The sequence below is a fragment of the Marmota marmota genome, unplaced genomic scaffold (assembly GCF_001458135.2).
Source record: "Marmota marmota marmota unplaced genomic scaffold, marMar, whole genome shotgun sequence".
Taxonomy (NCBI): Eukaryota; Metazoa; Chordata; class Mammalia; order Rodentia; family Sciuridae; genus Marmota; species Marmota marmota.
In genome coordinates, this window is record NW_025999842.1 from 38670571 (window position 1) to 38689410 (window position 18840).

The following is an 18840-nucleotide window of genomic DNA, read 5'->3' on the forward strand; positions in this document are numbered from 1 at the left end:
GTGGGGGAGTGTAAATAGTCTAAGGACATTGCAACCAGAATTTCTTGGCTAATTCACCAAAGCACAAATGAAATGCTGAAACCCCTTCATAGACTATTCATTGAACTTTGATCAACATATGTGATTTGACCTAATATTAGGCACATATTTTGCTTTGGCAATCATAGATAGAGGTGATACATAACTTAACAGGCCTTCATGATAATCAAGGTACATTTTGCCTATGTAAGACTTATTTTCATGTAACCTGGCCACAAAGAAAAAAAATACTTTGTGTATGCCAATGTGATAGAAATTTGCCTCATGATTACATGTCCTGAAGGAATACTAAGTGAATAATGCAACAAATGTAAATTCATTGAAATCAGTTGAAATGCACCATCCAAACTCTACAATTCAGAAGCAGTTTGCAAAAGAAAATATTTGGGGTCACTAATTTAAGTCATAAAAATACTTCATGATTATATTGTCCTCCAATTTGGCACTTGTTTTCTTGATATTCTATTCTTCCAAACTCTCAGTTTATTGAGCTGCTTGAAAGCAAGGATCATGTCTTTATATCCAGTGCTAAGCACATTGCTCAGCTCAAAAGAGAATCTTAATACAGCTAGATTGGTTAAATTATTGAAATCATGCTCTTGCCAATATATGCCTCCTCTTTTTATATTTCCTAGTCTTTTTAATAGAACAAATATCTACTAAGCCAATCATTTCTAAAATACATAACATGTAAGTTGTGGATAATTTTTTTAGTATCCACACTTAGTTTCTTACTTCTATTGATTTTGCATCTTAAGTACATCAAATTTATTATCTTTGAAACTATATTCTCCTTTGGTTCTATCCTAATCATCTTTTCCATGAAATATGAAGTTAAGAAAATTATCCTGAAATTGAGAGTGCCTGCATGCTTTTCTGACAACAAAGGCACTTCAGAGGTCTATAGATAGAAGTTTACTGTCATGGGCATAGTCTCTCTCTCTCTCTCTCTCTCTCTCTCTCTCTCTCTCTCTCCTCTCTCTCTCTCTCTCCACACACACACACACACACACAAACACACAGATGTGTGTGTATACACAAATCCAAAAATCCAAATATGAGTGTGTGAGTATGAATATTTGCTAAACATAATTTACCAGGTTATTAATTTCTGCTATAGTGAAGGCTCATGGATACTTAACATCCTTTTCTTCCTCTATTCTGGTTCTATATTCTCTCTAGTCCATCTTGACTATTTCTCTATTCTGTGCTGGACCACTCTGACCTATGGCAACATCAGAAACAGTCCGTTAATGATAGAGACTCTCTGAAACTGTGTTATGTCTAGTTCTTATAATGTAGAGACTTTATATCTGGAATAAAGTTTTTTATCAGCTGTATTTTACAGCTTTATCTATTCTTTTCCCTACAGCTTTTTCTATTCTTTATCTATTCTTTTCCTATTTTGCTATTACACCTGCAAGTTAATATCTGAAGATATGCAAAATCCTTCTTTTATTCAAATATGCTCTAAAAATATCCTTTCTGCTTTTTCAAATATCTTTTGTTCTTCAGGTGAAATGGAAGGAACATTAAAGATCTTCTTGAATTTATGGGACTACAAGTTATCTTCCAAATTGAGTATTCCTGGACAAATTTTGCCACTATGTCTCAAAAGGATTTTTTATCTTTTCTTCAATTTTTTGTCCTTTTCCACCATTCAACTCAGCATCTCAGTTTCCTGTGCTCATAAGTCATATTTCTCAGTATGAAGTAAGTAGTAGTGAGTGTTCTAAAGAGTGTTAACACTCTAATATTCCACAATTCCAAAAGTAATAGGAAAATTTTGCATTGAAAATAAAAGCACAATTTATTGCTTAATTTTTGATTTAATAAAAATTATATTCGGTACTCATCTGAATAATCAATCTTTCCTTTTTCGTGCTGTCTTTCTTTTCTTTAATTGCAAACAAATTTAATTGTGTGTGTGTGTGTGTGTGTGTGTGTGTGTAATAGAAAACTTATCCATACTGCAGGTGTTTACAGATGACAGCATAAAATGTACCTGCTCTTGGAAAGCAACATGGAAATTATAGTTCCTGGTAATCCCTAGGAAATGACCTAGGTAGAATTATGATTCATACTTGCATATTCATCCTTATGAGATCATTTCTCAGCACATCTTCTCTCTCACTGATAACTGTGACCAAATTGGGGTGATTATGGATCCGCTATACTCACTTTGAAGAGATGATTTGTAGCTATGTAGACATTTTCTATGAGTGTATCTATTTACCTATTAACATTTATTTAATTGTTTTATCATCTTTTATCTATTAAATATGACTACTTATATATCTGGACATCTTAGACAACAGTAAAAAAGATGGAAAGCATCAATAAGGCCAACACAATTTTTCTGGTGATTGGTTGGAAATTTTAGTATTTTATTTGATTCCATAGATATTTGCTAAGCAACAATGTCAGTCACATAGAAGTGCTAAGTTGGACATCAAGTGCAAAGGTCCATTTTTATGGCTGTGATATTAAAAATGAAATGCAGCCACAGGAAATAGAGGCAAGAAATAATTTTCCCTAGCATTGCTTTTTTTCACATTTGTCTGAAATTGAATTTTAGTGGGGTATAAGGTGTATAAAAAGAAGGAAAAAAGATCCTAAATATATATAAATGCAAAAAGGAATCAATTTTTATGAATGAGAAAGTGCTGGTTACGTTTATCAAACTGATATTTTATTTCACAAAGGAAAAAAATTATGTGGATATGAATATGTGATATGTATATAAAATGTGTGTTAAATGTCAAACTATATTTTTATTTATTTTTTTTTGAGACAGAGAGAGAGAGAGAATTTTAATATTTATTTATTTATTTTTAGTTTTCGGCGGACACAACATCTTTGTTTGTATGTGGTGCTGAGGATCGAATCCAGGCGCACGCATGCCATGCCAAGCGAGCACGCTACTGCTTGAGCCAGATCCCCAGCCCAAACTATATTTTTAATATGCAAAAAATAGTCCCATGACTCTTCTGCTAACTGGAAATACAGGGATGCACAAAAACTTCTAGACATCAATAAAAGAGCCCAAGATATTGAAACATGAGAGACAATAACAGGTGCAGAGTCTAAAACAGACATCAGAGGAACTGTACATAGTTCAGGTATACAAAATGTCATGTGGGACACAATATGATATGAAATAATGTGTAATGGAAAGCAAGAGCCAGATCACTAGTAACCAGAAAATTAAACTTCATCCTGAAAATAATGGAAAACATTTGAAGGCATCTAGACAGTAAGTGATGTGACCAGACTTGTGGTTTTGAATGGCCCTGTCACTTCAGGGAGACAAGAATGGACTTGAGGAAGCAAACTTTCTAATGTACAAATCCTACAGGAAGGAATTGGCACCAGCAGAGAGGGGATGATACCCTGCACTGTGACAGTAGGTGTGAAGTCTGGTGTGGAATGCCTCAGCCACAGAATGGATCAACTACACTCCCAGGGCAATCTTAGCTTACATGGCAGACAGGCCCTTACCATTTGCTGGGAACAACCACCAGCCACAGGAAGTGGGAATACCTCAGCTTTCTGGATAGTCAGGTATCCACTAGATGGACTGAATCTTTTCTGATACCTTCTAACATCTGCAGGAGCAGACTAGTGGATCCTCTGGATAACATTTTGCCTGTACCACGTATTTTTATATTTGTGTCTCTAGACACTTATTTAACTAAACTACATCTCAATCTCTTCCTTTGTTAATATTGGAATAAAAATACCAGTGTTGTGCTGGAAAACATTTAACAACTGGCACTTTGTAAGGGGAAAAAAAAGGTTTACACTATAGTGTTTTTTAAATTTCCATGGTATAAATAATTCCTCTGTGGCCAAATTCAAATTCCCAATGTGATATCAACCAACTTAAAATTTCTCATAAGTCTGTCAGTACAAGCTACTCCAGTACCTTTCTATGCCATAAGACTACTGTTAGGATTAAGTGAACAAATGTTTGCAAAACACTTACTAGGCTCACTAGTACTGAGAGCTTTAATATTCCAAGTAGAATCACATTGGTTCTCATCTATTTCACCATTAACCATGATTATGTAAATAAATGTAATTTGGTTGCTCCATTTTTAAAATGCATTTTTAAGAAAAATTTTGTGCTTTATAAGTTTCTAACTAAATGATATTCATGAAATATGTCTATTATTTCTCGGGTCTCTTAAAGTTGCATACTTTTATGACAATGAACTTTGAGAAACTATAGGAGAATTGTTTAATTTTTCTCATTAGTCTTATGAATTTAAGTGGAGTCATCAGAGAAAATTCAACAATGAATTCTTACTAATATTTTTGAATATGTTAAGACACCATAGATACTGTTGGTTATCCTGCAGGTAGAATTTTATATCTGTACAAATTCATGTTGGAAAAAATGACCATTTTACGAGCATATACCTGAAAATCAATTTCTAATGTACAAATCCTACCAACAATAAGATGCAGCATGTTATTCTTGAAACTACAATAGCATATCTCTATTTTTATTTGAATGTATTAAAATCATTTTTATATAAAGGTGTTATTACTGATAAATTCATAATATGAAAATTGGAACACATGTCAACATATAATGAAATTCAAAAATGGATAAACTGGGAAAATAGCTCAGAGGTAAAATGTCTGCCTTTGTTAGGCTCTGGGTTCAAACCTCAATACTGGGGAAAAAAAACACGAGAAAAGAAAACAAAATAAATGAAAGAAAATTGTTTCATTTTTCTCTAAATATTGCTTTATATGAATAATCATTTCTAGAGTAGGATTTGTAAAACTTTCCATAAGTAGAATTTTTGCAAGAGAACATTGTATGAAAATAATAGGATTGCAAGACTATCTGGTTAAAACACAATTAGAAAGCTGTGTTGTCTGCCAGTGCCCATACCCAAAGCAGTATTTATGAGTAAATTTATGGATATATCAAAGTAGAATGCTTAGCAACACACACACACACATACACACACACACACACACACACAAAATGCTGAGCTGTAAAGTTTACTTAATATCTCTTGGCATTTACAAATTCGACTTCTTTCCTCCTGCATACTTTTCAATGTATTTTTGCTATCCTTACATTCGAAAGAGGTTCATGTTGTCCTTTCCAAGGTTTCAGTTTATTCTTGAGTTATTGAAGCAATTAGTCTAAATATTGAAGATGCCATCCCCCCATACCAATGACCAGTAAAACCTCTTAAGAAGTAGAACCCATTCACCAGACTACAATTAATATTACTCTTTTGACTTAATTTTTGGGCAAAGAGACAAATTGCAAGAGATTTTGCAAAAGAGAGTAAGTATTTATTTATTTATAGTTTTACTGAAGAGTCTTTACTCATAGGTATATAAACATAGAACAATCTCATTTTTCCAATAACTTCTGTCACCTCTCATCTGTTATCTACCCTTTCCCACTTTTCTGCTGAATGGAAGACGACATTTTTGAGACAGTACAATATGATTCTATTTTTTCCCCACCACCTTCTCTTGTTAAAAGTGTCATTTCTGTTCTTAAGACTCAGTCCTCTTCATTTTAAAACTAAGGATCACAATAATTGTTTTACCCTGTCAACATTTTACATTGTTTCTACAAAACATAGATAACTCACAAATCTTGGCCATTCCTCCTACCCTCTTATTTGTTTGCAAGGCCTTTCTCTGTGTTCTCCTGGAGTTCATTCAGCACATTGGCTCAATGAAGTTCTTACAGGAATGGGAACTCACCAGTTCCTGAGTTAAAAGAGGAGGCAGAATAGTTAAGCGCCCCCAATTTTGTAAAGATGGTCTGTCCTCCAAAGACAGAAAAGGCCACCAAATCATTTTGATTTCTCTGGATCCAATAGCTTCCAATAGTCATAAACCAAGAATAAATCCTATTACTAAAATATTCCTAGAAAAGCGAGTAGTTTTGTTAATAATGATAGAATGTCTTCTATGGGATTTCTTCAAGATTTTTATTCATCTGCACTGAAAAAAAAAATAGAAAATATATTTCTATTAAAATATGTCAATAGGTCAAGGTAGCCAAACAGCCAAGGAAAAATTTTCAGTACATGTTAAAATAATATACTATATGTTCCAATTAATTAAAGTTTCACATTATTACTTTCTTTAAGGAATTAAAAATTAGTCTAAAGCATTATCCTAAGTGCCAAAAGTGCCCAGTGCCATGCTTAGGATCCTTAGAGAATCCTTCTGAACAAATTGGATTCATTGATCCCATTCACATCTATCAATGTGAGTTTGTAAAAAAGAAGCATCTTGAAGTGCACTTTGGCCTTCACTACTTTGGACTAGGTACATGAGAGGAGAAGTAGCATGCATTGTAGATAAAGGGTTTCCATATTGTAAAATTATGGGGAAACATTTGGGGTGGAAGCTGATGTTCTGAGTGATAGGAGACATTAAAAAGTTTAAACTTTTCCAAAAATAGAGTTGAAAATGAAGTAAGTTAATTATTTATCACTATTTTAAGCAGTTTTTCATAAAAGTTTAGTGTTCCTTGTTTTTTATATTAACTACCCTATTATTTTACACATGTGTTTGATTATTAAAGCTTCAAACTTATATTTGTCTTTTAAAAAATCCTGTGTTTATAGTTTTTATCTTAACATTTCTGTTCCCACACTCTCTCTTTCTCTCCCTCACTTTCCTGTCTTTGTCTATCATTACATTTTCAATCTTTCATTAAACCTATGTTTTAGTTGATTTTCTGTAGATGGCAAATATGAGAGTTTTAATTAGCTCTAACTACATAACACTTAAGACTGGTCAGGTTATAAGAAATAGCCTTACTCTATGTTGACGGACTTCACACTGTATTTCTCTTTTCTTTTCTTTGTTTTCACTGGTTGGTGCATTTTCCTAATTTTTTAAGAGTTTCTATAATTTTCTACTTCCTTAGTGGCCATCTTCCCTTTATATTACCTCAAAATTGGAAAAAAAAAAACCTCTCTCTTATAATTGAAAATGAAGTATCTGTTATTCTTCCAAATAAACAAATGAAAACCTCTGTGATATTTTCATTGACCCCCATGTTGTCCTCTTCTCCCTTCTCTTCATTCTCCAGTCTTTTTAGAAACTTTTCATTCACTCTATCTTCTTCCCCCAACTCCCAAATTTTCCTAGGAAGGTTTATTAGCCAAATGTGTCCCTCACAATATAATTCTTTTCTGCTTTAGGAATTTCATTTAGTACCTGCATCACACATTCTTAGAAAGAGTACCCTTATTTATGTATATTTTAGTGTATACATATTGCCCTGATCTCTCACAACTTTTCTCTTTGTTGTCTTTCCCATGTCAAGGATTTGTTCTGATTTGTTTTCTTTTTGGTTAGTGTTATTCACTAATTTTCTTAAGTGATTTAACCACTAAATGCTTATATGTCTTAAAATTTTTCTCCTACAGGAGACAGATATCTTGTAGAATTCTTAGATCAGTCATTTTCTCTCAGTGGTTAACACGTTCTCTTTCTCTGTGTCAGCATCCAGTGAAGTAGATCACAAGTTTAAAACACATTTGAGGTATTCCTTGTGTAGCTGTTATTAAATTTTCCTGCAAGTCCATGTCTACTCACCATGGCAGTTTAACAAACTACTCCAAAAGTAAAACAACAACATTTTTTTTTCTGCTTCTGAATCTGCATTTGGTGCTAGGTTCAATAGAGAGAGCCCAGCTCCACTCTCCTTGACCTTGCCTGGGGCTTCTAGAAGACTGGAATCTTCAGAAAGCTTATTCACCCACCTGTGGATGCCAGGAAGCTGATAATTGGAAGAGTCAAGTAAGAGTCTAGCAGAGTCCTTCCTTCCTCAGGCATCTTTCTTTTCCTTTTTTTTTTTTTTTTTTCCTTCTCCAGAGGGTTTTTGGCATGGCTGCTTCAGGGTAGCTGGGCTGTACTTTCAGAGGCACAAGTTCTGAAAGAGAAAGAGAGACATAGAATAACTAAGTAGAAATTCTATAACCTTTTACATCTAGTTTCAAAAGCCACACAATGCCATTCTCAATGCATTTTAATTTTCTTAGGTTGGCCTATATGCCTATACTCACCAGAGGGAATTAGCCTCTTTTTTAATGAGAGAAAGACTAAAAATTTTCTGAAATATTTTAAATCTTCTATACCCTGCAAGATGAGGATGAGGATAAATATGATGATAATGATGACAATGATGATTGTATTTTAGAAATATCACAATCAACATCCAGGAACCTTCAAACTGTATGCTTAGAACTTTATTTAGCTTAGGGAAATTGCCTTTATTGTACGTTTAATTATTACCTCTCATTTATATGGGTTTTTCTTCCTTATTTTGGGAACTCTGTTCTTCTAGATCTTCTATGCAAATTTCTTATTTTCCCCCATTGTCATTTCTGTATATTTTTGGCTCTGTATTTCAAGATAATTTTGTGCTTTGTATTTTAGGTCATTGACAGGGTCTCAAAATTAGTTTAGTAGGGAATCATGTTTTAGGTTTAAGAAAGTCCTTGTAGTTCTGCTCTTGAATCAGAACTATCAAGGTGATTCTAAGTTTTGTTTCTTCATTGAGGCTTTCATATGGCTCTCAGACAGCCTGTATTTCACTGATTGTATGTAGATTAACATAGAGTCTAATGGAATGGAACCGTAATGCACAATGGTTGCTTTCTCTCTCTGTAGGTTTATGGTTTACAGCATCAATAGTGACCATCTCCCAGAGTATGGAACACAAAGTGTTTTGCACCCTAGAGACTCATTATAGATACAGTAGACTGCTGCCCCCTGCTGGGGCACCTGCAGCCAGTCCCTTTGTTCCCTCTTCTTAATCCCAATGTACTTGGGCAAGGAGGACATTCAGTCACCTAGCTCTTTCTCAGTCTTTTAAGAGCCAGACTTCCCTCTTCTTGAGGGAAGTAGGGGGCAAAGTAACTTTTCTTATAAGAGGTCCACAGATCTCTGTGGGAAGGATCTGTCTTCTTATCATCTCCACCAGGCTGACCTTCAGGTGCTTTTACAAGGGAACCATTCACCTCTTTTCTCTTTCTTTAATGTTTAATTGTGGGGGGGAAAAAAGACTGCACAAAAATATTTTTTTGGGATCTAAACCTACTCCATCTCTGTAAGGAAATCATTCTTGATATTGCAACCTTTAAAGTATCTCTTTTCTCAATCCCAATCCCTAATATTCAATCATGAATAATCTGCCAACAAAACTGAAGGTGTAAGTTTGTGACATGCTAGTTCCCTTTAAACTCCTCACACTACTGAATCTTCTCCCACTCTAACAAATAGCCTTATTAGTATTAAATGATTTTTTCATGTTGCTAGCCCAGCAATTTTAGTCTTTTTGCAGTTTGAGTCTTTTGGCTGGCATGCTGGGTTTCAAAAGAACCAAACTTTTTGATGATTTAAAGTCATATCTTCTTTGTGGCAAAAAAAACAAATTTTCAAAAAAATCATAAAAAATAGTAATTTTCTCATAACTTTTTCCATGTAGGAAAAATACAAATTTCCTCTTGGAAAATTATTTTACAAGATTTCAAATTATGTTGGAGAAAAATTGCGAATAGTCTCTAATTAGGATTGGAAAATTTAATGTGAATTTTATTTCTGACAGAATTAGTGAAGAAATAAAACTGAGGTTAAAAAAACTAAGGGAGAATTGGAAGAAGTTCTACCAATCCCCCACCCCAAAAGTTATTTGTTTCAACAAAAATGGAAACAATGTTCTCTCTGGTATGTGGATGCTAACACACAGTCTGGGGTGAGGGGGAAAGGAGTACAGTATAGAAGAAGTTCATTGGATTATACAAAGGGGAATGAAAAAAAGGGAGAGGGGATGCAAATAGGAAGGACAGTAGAATGAATCGAACATAACTTTCCTATGTTTCATATATGAATACACAACCAGGGACACTCCACATCATATAAAACCACAAGAATGGAATCCTAAGTAGAATAAGTTATATTCCACATAAGTATAATAAGTCAAAATACACTCTACTGTCATGTAGACCTAAAAACAACAACAAAATAAAAACAAAAATTAAAAACCATGAAAACCATGATAGAGGATCCAGCTGCTGATGTATTACATGTCTATAACCTTGCTCTTTCCTCCATTCATAAAGAAAAACAGTCTGGAGGGAAATTCAGATTCAAAGCTTTAGCTCTATTAAGAATCTGTAACAGCTGAAACAAAGAAAGCTGTTGCTATGCACAGCTAAATCACGGGGTAGGATTTTAATACCGAGCTGGCCTGAGGTAGAATCATCCTTCAATGGGATTCACTCCAAGATATGAATCATGGTCAATTAGGAATAATCACTTCTCTCATGGCTGGGAATAAATCTGTGGCTGCTATAGATTATGGAGAAAAATATCTACATGTTTACTTTGTTTCTTTAAATCTTATTTTATGTGATATTCTAAGCAAAGTGACCATTAATAGTATGTTGCTCAATTTCTTTTCCTAAAGAGTTATATGTATATTTGAAAGGGTGATTCATGTGAAACAGTACTATTTGATCTTAACAGTTAACTGTGCCTTTTGAATAAAGCCTGGTGATCCACAATATATGGACAAGTGGCAAGTAAATATTCCCATGTGCTGAATTTGCAACTTAAACGGAAATCATACATGATTTATTGATTCATGGAACCAGTGTACTGAACTAGTCACTGCTGAGTATTACCTATGAAAAATTGTCCTTTCCTTGAATATCATCATTGTCTGCTCCAGGGTGAAGATAAGGTCATGTAGAATTCAGGTATCTATGTGTAGCCTAATCATTTTGATCAAAATTTTACTCAAGAATACTTTATAACTTTTAGAATTTTTTGAAATAGACTTTGAGTTATGGAAAAGTTGCAAAAGATGTACAGAAAGTTTGAATAGTCACTTCAGAAGTTCAGCTTCCCTTAATACTAACCTGTTACAAGACAACTGCAGCTCATTGTCAAAACTAAGAAGTTAGTATTAGCAGAATAATTTTTAACAAAATTATAGTTATTATAATTATTCCAATTTTATCAGCTTTTGTACTTTATCTATTCAGGATTTAATTCAGTATACTACATCACCATTTAGACATCATGTCAGGATCCTAAGTCTTCTCTGGTTTGTGACAATTTCTTAGTCCTTCATTGTTTTTCAAGCCCTTCACACTTTTGTTGATCATATTTTATAAAGTATCCATTATTTTTGATTTGTATGATTTTTCTCATGCTTACACACCATGAAGATGAGCTGCCTTTTTCATCCCATTATATCAGAAAATAGACAATATCAACATTACCTACACTGGTAATGTAAACCTTGAACATTTGATTAAGGTTGTGTCCGACAAACCCATACTAGAATTCGTGGAAGCAACTCCAGCTATATCTCAGAGAAATTGAGTTAACCATCTTTTAGAGGGAGAATTATCATTTTATTTTTAATGTTATATTTCTATATAATATGAGAAAGCATATGTAAGAACATTGGGAAAAAGTAAATTTCTTGTCTTTTTTAAAAAGTACCTGATCCAATTCTGTTTGTAACATAAAGATGGGACACTAATTTATATTCATAATCATAAGACTCATAATCCCTGACTAACTAAAGTCAACAGAAAAACAGCAGAGCACCCAACTCACAATTAGTTATTATTGTGGTTGCTGTTGTTGTTTATCACATATAGATGGGCAACTATATAATTTAACTTTCTCTTTTAAGAATAAATGAGAACTATAATCATATTGAGATAAGACATGTATCATGAGACCTATTTTCATCCTAAACCACTATATAATTGACTGAATTGCAGACTTTCCAAAAAGTTGCAGTTAAGAGTCAGACAAGTAAGGATTGTCACTATGAAACACTGATTATGGGAGCAGGCTAAAGGTGTCTGTTTTACTCAATTTTTCATTGCTGTGACCAAGTTACCTAACACAAATAGTTTAAAGGAGACAGTTTGGCTCATATTTTCAGAGGTTCAGTCCAAGGTTAGCCTTTGCCAATTGCTTTGGGTTTGAAGTAAGACAGAATATCATGGTGGAAGGGCATGGCTGTTCAGCTCATGAAAGCCTGAAGCACAGAGAGAGGGAGAAAAGAAGAAGGGACCTGAGAAAAGATAACACTTTCAGCACATATTCCCAACACCCCTGTAATCTGCTTTCTCCAACTAGGTCCCACCTGCCAGTAGTCCATTCAACCAACTCTCAGCGAATTAGTACACTGATGAGGTCAGAGCACTCATAATAAAATTCCTTCGCAAAAATCCCAACTCTAAATGTGAGATTTTGGTTGATATTCCATATCCAAACCATAAAAGTATCTTGGCACATTAAGGAGTCTGGGGATAATTTTGAGGCACATGGACCAAAAAAGCACTCCCTGAGACATCTAGATCAAGATAATGTTCTCAAACAGAATCTCCCAGGTTATGCTGAACCCACAGATATGTTTGCTGTTCAAAACCATTGTATTCACTCCTAATATTTGAACAATTAAATATTCGCACGTAAAAAATATGAGTTCCTGGGCTGGAGTCATGGCTCAGTTGTAGAGAGCTTGCGAGGCATGAGTAAGGCCCTGGGTTCAATCCTCAGCACTGCATATAAATAAATAAAAAAGATCCATTGACAACTAAAATTTGTAAAAAAAAATATGAGTTCCTGACTTTTTTTTTTAATTAAAAGTTTAGCAACACTAGGCCATCAGCTCACACAGTTATGTTCTGTGGGAATAGGGTAGTTAGTGCGCCCTTTTGAAGTTTCCAGTATGTTCCAGTTCCTAGAGCTCCTCTCATAATGTGGCTCAGGCTTAGAATCACTTTACTGACTTATAGGCAGCTTGCTATTGATTTTCTCAAATAGCATCTGTAGATATTTGAGTTTCTAATCCTTATCCAGCATTTGTGCATGAAAGTCTTTAAGATAAGAAAGCTTCAGGGGAGTTTGTGTGTCTCTCTGATTCATTTCCCTCATGGATTTTATGTCAGTACTCATTCCAAGAAAGGAGGATACTGCTTAGGTATATTAAAGAGTTGGCAGGCAACAGTTTGACTTATGCTTATATGTGCACCAAAGGGAAGATATTTTTCCTATTCTAAATATGTGTTTTGTCAGTTTATTCACTCTCTCCACTTTCAGAGACTTAATTCTCAAATAGAGACTTAATTCTCAACCCAAAATCCACATTAGAATTACTTGGAAAATTTCATATGGGATCATTAGCAAATTAGTTAAACCACTATAGTGAGAGTAAGAACCACAAATTAGAGCTTTTTAAAATCTCCCAAGCTTGATTTAACATATGGCCAATGTGGATACCTGCTGATTAAGATATGCTTTGCATACGAAAAACCAAAGAAATAATCTTCTAGAAAAATTTTGTCTTTTGATCAGATCCACTGCATCCAAACAAGGCAGTTTTCTCATCTGCTGGCCTGAGGGAGAGACCAAGAAGTCTTTATAAATACATGCACACTTGGACATCTCACATTCTGTCCACTGTCCTTAGTCTTTTCTGCACGAAGATTCTAATATTTTTTTTATTCCCTTAACTATTCCCCAGGTAACTTCTACATCCCATTCTACTTCTGGATATGATGGATAATTCTAAATTTGACTTGCTGCCCTCATTCTTAAAGTGATTTTATTGTCCTCAGCATAAAATGAAGCAAGACACACAGCTTCTAAATCCTGTATAAAGTAGGAACTATCAGCACTAACATCTCTAATTAGAGACATGACTTTCCCATCTATCCAGAAATTCCTAAACACCATTTATATTAGTCTTATATAAAACATTTGAATGTTAGCAAATGCTCAACTATTTTGAATATCTATTAATCTAATCACATCAATAACCCTTCAGATAAATATAATACTATTTTAATAATTTTACATTTTAATCTGTTTTTATAGGCAGGATACACTCAAATTTAGAACCTAATAGACAAATATTTTATTTAATATTCCATTCAATTGCAAAATAGCTGGATTATGCTACAAGGGATTACTCTTTAACATATGAATAGATTGAACAGATTTTCTCAGTCTCTAGTTTCCTTAGGATATATGATCTATCTATGAAATACATGGAATATAATTTTTATTTCACCCCAAACAGTTGGAGAATTATAAGGTCTAGCACAGGATTAACACCTCTGGTGGAGGTCATGTATAAAAATTAAAATACTGTTTTTCATTGTGCTGTGTTATACATTGTGACTGAAGCTGCAGAGAAGTTCTCATTACCTCTCTTCAAAAACATTGTAAATTTTCTTAATGCCAGCATCCTGCTGTGAATGCCAATGCATTATTTGATATTTTTACACTCTGAATTTTTTCCCTTTCCTAGAATAAAGGGCAAATGAATCAAGGCTTGTCCTACATATTATGACCCTATCTAAATATCATTTCTTTAGAAAATGGACTGTGTATATAAGTTCTAATCTGTAAACTACTTCTTTCCTTACTTTTATAAAAGATGCTGATTCACAAATAAAGCTAATGATACCAATATACTTTTTAATTAAGCTAAATCATGAATCAGCAAATGGTAATTTGTTTTGTGCCTGAGGATATTATCTCATTTGACAATTTTAAACTAAATCAAGAGCTTTTGTCTGCTAATTCTAGGAAAGTCAAAGAACCCAGGTAAATACTATATGTTTAAATTTAACCCATTTTTGTCTTAGGTTTTATTTTGTTTAACTCAAGGTCCCAAGCTAGTAGAAGTCAATCCTCCCAAATCTAACGTGGGCTGCTTATTCCACACTTGCAAAGGACATTTCAAAGAATGCTTTTGTTGTTGTTGCTTGTTTTTTGGTTTTTTTGTGTTTTTTTCTTAATTATTTTCCATTAGCCACATTAAGAATCTAAAGATTTGGGGCAAGAGTTTGAGGTACACACTGACAACCTTTCATAGCCTCTTAAATGCCTAGGAAAACGCAAGGAATACATTTCTGAAGGCCTATTGTTACAGAAGGTGTTGAGTGGCCAGAGCTACATGAGGTATGCAGTAAAAGAGACAGAGAGGTATAAACAAAAAATAGAAGAGGGTGAAGTTATGAAAAATAGTAAGGCAGATAGCAAATGTTTTTCAAAAAGCTAGAATGGCTTGTCATCATCTGAGGCCAAGGTGACAAAGTAGCTCTATGGAACCATGAGAAGGGTTTGTACTGTCACTCCTGGAGCTATGGGTCAGAGTATATTGATGCTAACTTATACCTGGGAATCTAAAGGATAACCAATGTAGCTGTGCAGAGAAGAACATTGGGATTAGTCTTCGTTTTGAGTCTGGACAAGATGTGCTTATAGTGTGACAAAATGATGCTCAAGTTCTTTGCTTTCCAAAAGGACAAGCTATAATAGTAGAAGGTACTCAGCAGAAAGCATCCAGACATGCACCATAGTTTGTTTGCCCAGTGCTAAAGAAGTAAGTATGAAAAACAACTAGATAGGTAGAGCTCCCTACACACTAGGGGGGCTTCACGTTAGAAATTCCTATCAAGGGAGGAACATCCAAAAGTATCCACTAAAGACTTTATTATAGCAATTCCCCAGCCCAGAAGGTCCAAGGAAAGACCACTCAATCCTGGAAAAGTCACAAATGTGTCTTCCCTTCCCTCTCTTTTCTTTCCTCCATTGTCCCCTCTTCCCCTATGTTCAAACCAAAGCAATGAAAGGCCGCCTTTAGAATACAAAGTGGGCAAATGGAGACCAAGCTGTCTCATCTATTCTTCCTCAGGAGGGTAGTCTTCAGAAGCCATGTGTAAAATGATGTATCATGGCTCATTATTCTAGACTGAACATAGGAATCACTGATCTGAAACTGCTTTTTGGTGAACTAAAGAAATTAAAATGCTCAGGATTGCCTAAAATATCTAATGATGTCATTGGATTTACCCTAAGCTTCATCCAAGTTGCTGAAAAGTTAACCAACTCCTCCAGGTGGATTTGAAACAAACTAAAGTGTTTCTCATCATTGACCTCTCTTTCACATCCCTCCACAGAAGAGTGGCAATTACAAGGACCATTCTACACTGGGGCAAAGCCATTCATCAATATATACCAGGGTTGAGGTCTATATTCTAATGTTGCATTGTTACAATGGTGCTAAAAATAGGTTTGCCATATTTAGTACATAAAATACAGAACTGTTAGAACTGAATTTCAGAAAAGTAAGAAATACTTATCTTCAGAACAAGTATATTCCAAATATTATAAATGACATATTCTTACTACCAAAAATGTAGTGTTAATTTGAAACTCAAATTGAACTGATTTATTTGTATATGGAATCTTTAGCAGAGACACTCAGAGTGTGTGGGAAAAAGACAAAGAATACATTTCTGAAGTCCTGTTGTTATAACATATTGAATGACCAGGATCATATGAGGTTTTTAGTAGTAAACTATATAGAGATGGCACGAAGAAATAGAAAGGGGTGAAGTTATGAAAAATAGTTAAGGGAGATAGTGCATTCCCAAGATGCAGGAGGTAAATACAACATTTCCCAGAACATAAAAATTCTTTAAAATGAAGAAGCATAGCAAATTATGGTGAAGAACTGAGATTATAAGACAATATTATCCTACATTTTCTAAAAATTTTGTTCTGTCTACAGAAATTATGGAAATAAAGGTTTTCATACACTTTTGATAGATGGGCCCTGTCACTATCCTGGTTTTCATTTTCTCTCAATGTCATGATTACTCTTTCATGTTTTTCAAACTGTGAATTTTGTGTGACTGAAGTTAGCTTGTGATTCACTAAAAATTGTTTTATATCTTTCCTTTGGGGTCTTCTACACACATCCATTCCCCGAAGAGTTTTTTAGCTCAGTCAAATTTTTGTTCCTATATCCATATCTTTCATCATACCTTTATTGAACTTTTTAAAAACACAGGCACACTGCCATCTTGTAAATTACATGTTTCTATTAAATAAATAAAGCTACCAGAAAACAAACTTGCAATCAAAAATGAAACTTAATGCTTAAATCATGTGTTACTTTGATTTACATTCAGGCATATATTTCTTTATCAGTGCACCTGTAAATCAACATTATGGAGACATCTATCCAAGCATAAGAACAACTGAATATGTATAAACCAAATTGTGTTTGTAAATATGTAGATTGAGGTAGTAAACACCTTTAACACCAGTTAGAAATTTGTCACTGATTATACATAAGGGAGAAGGCAAGCATCAAGTTTCTAGTGAATAGCATAAGAATTTTGATAGTATTAGTGGTCCAAGTAATGTTTGCAGTGCATACTGATAAGCTAGATACAGTTTTTGATTGCAGATATAGACATGCATGCAGAATACAAATATATGCATAGTGATATTCATAATACATTGGCAACTTGGCCCAAATATTATTGATACTTAAAAGACTCTTAACAAATCAGTACTGCATAAACAAACTTTAAAGATACTTTCAAAAGATTGTCCTTTTTATTATTTATTGGAAATAAAAATGAACTATGTTATCAAGTTAAAGATATTTTTAGTATACCTTTTAATGACAAATAATTGCTCAGTATTACTTTTTTCAAGGAAAACATTATTGTGGCATAGAAGATGATTCCATGTTGAAAGGTTTTATTTTGTTTCTTCATTGATGATAGATAATAGGCTCAAGATATCAAAGCTCATGTGTGCTTCTGCTGCATTATGCTGAGGTCCATCTCTACCAGCCAGGCTCAATGGGTCCCATCTACCAACCCAAAGGTTTTTTCTCAAAGGACTTGGTCCAAATCATATTCATCATTTCAATGCTAAGTTGCTCTAGTTTCTTGAGGAAACATCAAGGGATATCTTTAATTTACTGTTGAAAAATTCTATTAGAACAAAAGAATCATCTACACTAAAGAATATTGAAATAAAATTAAGACTATACTCCTGACCAAATTACAGGGGATGTTATGTTAGAGAGGCTGATATTGAGGGATATAACCCAAACCTTTAGCAGTGAGGAACATAGGAGCATGAACAGAGGGGTAAGGAAAAATGACTAACTGAAATATCACTTGATTATTCTGCTTGTTACAATTAACATATTTTAAGTTTTCTTTGAATAATTAATTAATTTAATTTAATGAAAATAAATAACAGCAAAATAGGAAGCAGATAATTTCCTCTGCCCTAGGTGTCCTCCATTACTAGAAAACTTGAAAAGAGTGCACACACTATATGCATACATGGAAATATCATCCTGAAATCCATACATATGGACAATTAATACAGGTTAATCAAAAATAAAAATATGTAAGAAAATGCATTAGATGATTACCTTAAAAATATATTTGATTTGAAGTTAAATTTACTGATGTTACATATTCATAAATTGTTTTCATTTTAGACTATTTCTAGATTTCTATAAATAAACACCATTTGATTGGAAGTAAAAAAAGAAAAAGAGAAGTGTTGCAGAAACAAAGTGAAAAGGTTTTTTGAAACAAATTGGAAAAATAACTTCTAGGGAGTGTTGCTAGGTTAAGATAGGTAGATATTTAACCTTGTTAGCAAGGTTTAGATACCTGGGAATCTCTTTTTTTCCTTTTAAATATTTTCATGTATATTTTTACACATATATTTATATTTATATTCCTATATATAGAAAAAAATGTTCAATACTTATACTAACCCAATTTTTCTACATTAGTTCTATACCTACCAATACACCTCAGAGAAAACTCTATACATATAAACCATAATATTTTACATGAATGTACCTATGTATTTGTGGATATAAATTTATAAATTCACATAAAAGCCTATATATATATATATATA

General features: G+C 33.6%; 1 long non-coding RNA gene across 1 annotated transcript in view; it reads right to left on the minus strand.

Annotated features, from left to right (window-relative positions):
- Positions 1 to 4936: 4936 nt before the first annotated feature.
- LOC107155021 overlaps positions 4937 to 18840 on the minus strand; it is a 66796-nt gene continuing 52892 nt past the window's right edge. Inside the window, exons 2-3 of the long non-coding RNA XR_001505141.2 lie at positions 7809 to 7978; positions 4937 to 6030 (exon numbers count right to left, since the gene is read on the minus strand). This is a non-coding gene — a long non-coding RNA (uncharacterized LOC107155021). The remainder of the gene's footprint in view (positions 6031 to 7808; positions 7979 to 18840) is intronic.